Source organism: Lolium rigidum, chromosome 7 (assembly GCF_022539505.1).
Source record: "Lolium rigidum isolate FL_2022 chromosome 7, APGP_CSIRO_Lrig_0.1, whole genome shotgun sequence".
In the NCBI taxonomy this organism is placed as follows: domain Eukaryota; kingdom Viridiplantae; phylum Streptophyta; class Magnoliopsida; order Poales; family Poaceae; genus Lolium; species Lolium rigidum.
In genome coordinates, this window is record NC_061514.1 from 21292835 (window position 1) to 21299763 (window position 6929).

Below are 6929 nucleotides of genomic sequence, written 5' to 3' on the forward strand. Positions count from 1 at the left end.
TGATCGGGGACGGGAGGTCTACATTCTTCTGGACTGATAAGTGGTTACCCGAAGGACGGTTGCGGGACATTGCACCGAATTTGTTTGCGGCTGTGCCCAAGCGTGCACTTAGGCTGCGGAGAGTACATGACGGATTGTTGGGAGGTTGGTTGGACGACATTGGCCCGGATCTCCAGGCGCCAGCACTCCGAGAGCTGTTTCAAGTGGCGGACCGCCTAGCAGATGTTGCCCTATCACAGGGTGTGGAGGACAGCTTCCGATGGGGTTGGGACAACAGTTACTCCTACACAGCACGGTCATGCTATCGTGCGATGTTTGGCGCCGGGATAGAGATGGCCGGAGCCTTGCGGATTTGGCGTTCTCGAGCCCCGCCGAACTGCGAGTTTTCCTCCGGTTGGCTGCAAGAAACGGATGTTGGACAGCCGACGAGACTAGGCGGACGGGGCCTTCCGCATCCGGCTGCATGCCCCTTCGTGACCAGGTAGAGGAGTCCATAGATCATCTCCTAGTGGGATGCGTCCTGGCGCGAGAGGTCCGGGCTGCTTGCTCGCGCGCTGGTGGGGAAAACTTGGGTGGATGCCACAAGCGGACACGAGCTTTATCCCCTGGTTGCAAAGCAAGCGCGGTGGCCTGGGGAAGGACCGAGATCTCGTGGACGGGAATCGCGCTTGTTTGCTGGTGTCTCTGGCGCCACAGAAACGACGTGGTCTTCGAAGGTGCTTCCCCCTCCAGAGAGACGGTGCTAGCACGGATCACAGATGAGGCTGAGCTCTGGAGAACGGCTGGATTGTTTAGAGACGCCCTAGCAGTAGTGGATAAGTGGAGATGCCGCGAGTAGTCCCATAGCGTGTGTGTGCTGTCTTGCGGAAGTGTGGGGTTTGCACTCCCTGGCGCATGTGCCTAGAGTGTGTTGTAATGCTGGCCTTCTGGCCTTTTCTTCTATGAAACCGATACGTCTATCCATGACGTATCCTTGAAAAAAAGTATTTGTCTGCATTAAAAATGGCTTCCTATGCTTGGTTTTTGAGCAATAAGGCAAAAAAGTGAGGTGACTGATAAGCTAAAAAAAGTAGAAAGTAACTCCAGCCATAAATAATGTGGAATTAGTTTGATAAACTCGCTAAAAAAGTCCTACCGGCTTTGTTAGGAACCACAAAGTTCAGATGTTAAGCATTCGTACTATTACTCTTAAACAAAGGTGCATCAACTAATTCAGACATTTGGCCAAACTCATGGTTCCTTGGGCTCTCACTCTTCTCCTAAGAATCTGAACCTAGTTAATGAAGTACATCTAGTACTACTGAGCACTAACATGTTTCGTTGTTGCTGAAATTCGAATTTGATGGTAAACTAGAATGGTTCGGGGAGAGAATCGAACCTGAATATCTTAAATAATTCATCAATCTCGAATCACCCGGAAACGAAGTGGCTTCCGCTTCATCATTTCGCAAAGATACAGCCCACTGATCACAAATCAACTGGTGTGGAATATTGCCTCGCTCCAAGAATAATTTCTAGAGCTCTGTACCATAATGTTACTACCTGAAAAATACTTCCCATAGACATGCCTTGTGAGTTGATGTGCTATGGTGTTGTTTGATACAAGAACAATGAGCTTGTTTAGATGCAAAATCATATGTAGTACATACTAAGATGCAAAATTGTATACTAAGATCCTGCCAAAAGGCGACGTGGTACTGGAACAGTTCTCAATGCGCTTGTAAACGAGTAATAGAAGAAAAATACCTCTTGAGTAAATGTACGAACAGGGATTCCAAAAGCCCTGGCTAAACCAAAGTCTGCAAGCTTCGGTGCGTTAGTACACCGATCTACCAATAAATTCCGAGGTTTCAAATCTCGATGAAGAACTCTATGAGAATGACAAGTAAGCAACGCCACGGAGTATCCGATAGAGATATGACTCGGAGAAAGAAGAAAACAAGTCACATACTCACATACCAAGATGCAACCGGAAGAAGCTAATGCATTTTGAGTCAAATAAATATGCTAGGAATGAAGGCATAAAGACAGTACAATAGAATGTAATGCTTGCACTCATGCTATCTTTATTGCTCTTTGTATACCAGTACAAGCCACTTAATAAAAAACAATGTTGCATGAACTTCATGTTTATATACAGTTCGGTTGATCTAAAATATATTGCTACAACCCATACTGTAAGCAAACTCTAACATGACCTGCAGAAACATATGCCAAGGAACAGGTAATACTGATCAGTAATCAGAAAATAACAGCATGTCAAGAAATGCACCAACTACTTTGACCCAAAAGACCACAGCTCATGGCTGTCGAAGTGGTAGTTGAAGGAAATAGTGCCAGCTACGTGTGCAGTAACTAGTTACACAAAGACAACACAGAACCGGTACCCACATGGCGGTCATACAACACGGGATGGGTAGGTGGGCGTCGTGGGAGGGCTCGGGGAGCAGCGGCGCGGAACAATCTCTCCAGGCGGTAGAGCTGAAAAACTTCTTTCCAGCTTTTGAGTTAGCTATTGAGCTTGTAAAATGGCCCAGTAACCTTCCCGACTCCAGACAGTATTCCGGTTGCCACTTTCTCAGATATTTTTGTGACCTTCTTAGCCCTGCCAGAAAATATAAGAAATACCAAAATGAGACAACACAATCAGTTTAAGCAAGGAAGCACAAGTTACCTAAAACATCCGGTGAGATCACTAATCAACAAGTGTGACTGTACCTGGCACAGGGTCAAACTCCTTGTACAATATATAATGCATCCTTATGCTAGAGTGAATATTACCTGCTTACGATTATGTTAAGCATAATGTACTTCGTAATAAAATAATAAAGTTCTCAAAAAGAACAATTTCGTGGTTACAAAAAATATCCCTCAGTTTAAGTTACTCCGATCGAGAAGCTCATAAATTGCAAACTATCTACAATCCCGCAGCATTTCTACACGAATGCTTGGAGTTCTTCCTATACATGACATAAATATGAAACCAAGGAACAGGGAAGCCAAACAACAAGACTAGTAAAATACATGTAATTGCCAGCATGATTGCATGGATAATTTGCAGATATTGCCCCTAATCATCATAAGGTTTACTAACTCGACTGAAATGACACTAGAGAACACTGATATACCCATAATGGCACTACAAGAAGTGAGGAAGTCAGCAATACCTTTTGATTCGCTTCAGCATCTCGGGGGTGACCTCGGCGTCAGTGTCCCCAGGCTGGATTCTCTTCCTGAGGACCTCGTTCCCCCAGTGGAGCCTCTCCACCGTCATGACCCCACACCAGATGATCCCCTTGGCGAGGCCCTCGGCGCCCGGCGCGATGGCCCTGGCGACCGCGCCGCCGTACTCCTCGACGTTTGGCGCGACGGCGGTCCGGTGACGCGGCGGCCTCGACCTCGCCGCCCACCCCGCCGGCGAGCCCCTCGCTGCCGGCCACGGAGTGGGCGGAGAAGCTGGTGTAGGCCCCGAGGACGCCGTCGAGGCGCGGGTCGGGGCGCGAGAGCGTGAGGCCGTAGTCGAGCGGCCACGACGCCGGGTCATCGGGGCAGGCGGGGACCGTGAGGGAGAAGGAGTAGTGGCAGGGGTCGAGCTTGACGGCAGCCACGTCGCGGGTCGAAGGGAATTGGACGGGGCCGAGCTGCGCGATGGCGGCGAGGGAGGTGGAGCCGGCCCCGATGCGGAGGAGAGTGAGGTCCCCGCGCGGCGAGCGGGTGGCTGCGGTGCCGGTCGATGAGGTGGAGCTGGGTGGCGGGGATGAGGAGGAGGATGTCCTCGGAGGGCGGGGGAGCGGCGGGCGAGTTGGGCGTGCTCCGGGGGGGGGGGATCTCGACGGGGGCGAGGTCCGCCATGGCGAGCGTCGGGTAGAGCGGCGGGGCTGAGGGGGCTGGGTAGCTGGGGCTGGGGTTGTAGGACGCCATGGGGAGAGATTTATGGCCGGGAGGGGAGATCCGTGCGGAGGACGACGGCGGCGGCGAGGTCGGCCGCGGCCGCGTGCGTGGCGACGGAGCGATTAAGGAAGGGACGGAAGCTTGGGGATGGGGAGAGGCGTGTAAAATTTGCATTTAGACCCTTCAAAAAATAACTCGCGGGGTGGAGGGAAATGCCGGCACTTTTTTCCAAATGCCAGTAATAAACAACATTGCAGGCACTTTTGAAAAAACTGCCGTGAAAAATACCAGCACTTTGGTAAAATGCCAGTAATAAGAAACATTGCAGGCACTTTTCTAAAATTGCCACGAAAAAAATATACCGACACTTTAGTAAAATGCCAATAATAATCTATTATTAATGGCACTCTCTAAAAATGTCAATAATTAGATGGTAATTTGAGGCACTAATCAAAAAGTGCCGCTAAACAGTAGCTTTAGTGGCATATCTGCAATGTGCCGGCAAGAAAAGTGCCGGCAATACTGCCATGTGAGGTAGTGAGGCCAAGCCAAGCTGGCCATGGCGGCGAAGGCTGATGGCGTGTAACTCACACGTTTGTTTCGTTGGGAACCCCAAGAGGAAGGTATGATGCGCACAGCAGCAAGTTTTCCCTCAAAAAGAAACCAAGGTTTATCGAACCAGGAGGAGCCAAGAAGCACGTTGAAGGTTGATGGCGGCGGGATGTAGTGCGGCGCAACACCAGAGATTCCGGCGCCAACGTGGAACCTGCACAACACAACCAAAGTACTTTGCCCCAACGAAACAGTGAGGTTGTCAATCTCACCGGCTTGCTGTAACAAAGGATTAACCGTATTGTGTGGAAGATGATTGTTTGCGGAGAAAACAGTAGAAACAAGTATTGCAGCAGATTTGTATTTCAGTATTAAAGAATGGACCGGGGTCCACAGCTCACTAGAGGTGTCTCTCCCATAAGATAAAAGCATGTTGGGTGAACAAATTACAATCGGGCAATTGACAAATAGAGAGAGCATAACAATGCACATACATGTCATGATAAGTATAGTGAGATTTAATTGGGCATTACGACAAAGTACATAGACCGCCATCCAACCGCATCTATGCCTAAAAAGTCCACCTTCGTGTTATCGTCCGAACCCCTTCCAAGCATTAAGTTGCAAAGCAACAGACAATTGCATTAAGTATGGTGCGTAATGTAATCAATAACTACATCCCTGGACATAGCGCCAATGTTTTATCCCTAGTGGCAACAACACAACACAACCTTAGAACTTTCTCGTCACCGTCCTGTGTGTCAATGCGGCATGAACCCACTATCGAGCATAAATACTCCCTCTTGGAGTTAAGAGCAAAAACTTGGCCAGAGCCTCTACTAATAACGGAGAGCATGCAAGATCATAAACAACACATATGTAATAACTTGATAATTAACATAACATGGTATTCTCTATCCATCGGATCCCGACAAACACAACATAGAGTATTACAGATAGATGATCTTGATCATGTTAGGCAGCTCACAAGATCCAACAATGAAGCACAATGAGGAGAAGACAACCATCTAGCTACCGCTATGGACCCATAGTCCAGGGGTGAACTACTCACTCATCACTCCGGAGGCGACCATGGCGGTGTAGAGTCCTCCGGGAGATGAATCCCTCTCCGGCAGGGTGCCGGAGGAGATCTCCGTAATCCCCCGAGATGGGATCGGCGGCGGCGGCGTCTCGCAAGGTTTTCCGTATCGTGGTTTTTCGCATCGGGGGTTTCGCGACGCGAGGCTTTAAGTAGGCGGAAGGGCAGAGTCGGGGGCCGACGAGGGGCCCACACCACAGGCGGCGCGGCCCCCTTGGCCGCGCCGCCTTGTGGTTTGGCCACCTCGTGGCCCCACTTTGTATGCTCTTCGGTCTTCTCGGAAGGTTCGTGGCAAAATAGGCCCCCGGGTCTTCGTTTCGTCCAATTCCGAGAATATTTCGTTACTAGGATTTCGAAACCAAAACAACAGTAAAACGAGAACCGGCACTTCGGCATCTTGTTAATAGGTTAGTTCCGTAAAATGCACGAATATGACATAAAGTGTGCATAAAACATGTAGGTATCATCAATAATATGGCATAGAACATAAGAAATTATCGATACGTCGGAGACGTATCAAGCATCCCCAAGCTTAGTTCTGCTCGTCCCGAGCGGGGTAAAACGATAACAAAGATAATTTCTGAAGTGACATGCCATCATAACCTTGATCATACTATTTGTAAACATATGTTGTGGATGCAGCGATCAAAACAATGGTAATGACATGAGTAAACAAGTGAATCATAAAGCAAAGACTTTTCATGAATAGTACTTCAAGACAAGCATCAATAAGTCTTGCATAAGAGTTAACTCATAAAGCAATAAATCAAAGTAAAGGCATTGAAGCAACACACAGGAAGATTAAGTTTCAGCTGTTGCTTTCAACTTGTAACATGTATATCTCATGGATAATTGTCAACATAGAGTAATATAACAAGTTCAATATGCAAGTATGTAGGAATCAATGCACTAAGGGCATTCACACAAGTGGTTTGTAACATAGTTTTAACCAAGTGTCTACAATGAGTAGGTACTCTCCATGACTCGCTCATGCACTGTTACAAATGGTCTTTCAAGGAGAAAGCTCGCATTTTGGATTTCTCGCTTTTGATTATTCTCAACTTAGACATCCATACCGGGACAACATGGACAACAGTATAATGGACTCCTCTTTAATGCATAAGCATGTGGCAACAATTATTATTCTCATATGAGATTGAGGATATGTGTCCAAAACTGAAACTTCCACCATGGATCATGGCTTTAGTTAGCGGCCCAATGTTCTTCTCTAACAATATGCATGCTCCAACCATGAAGGTGGTAGATCTCTCTTACTTCGTACAAGACGGACATGCATAGCAACTCACATGATATTCAACAAGGAATAGTTGATGGCGTCCCCGTAAACATGGTTATCGCACAACAAGCAACTTAATAAGAGATAAAG

At 47.9% G+C, this 6929-nt stretch overlaps 1 pseudogene; it reads right to left on the minus strand.

Moving 5' to 3' along the window:
* Positions 1-2188: 2188 nt before the first annotated feature.
* LOC124671003 lies at positions 2189-3921 on the minus strand (annotated as a pseudogene).
* Positions 3922-6929: the final 3008 nt, after the last annotated feature.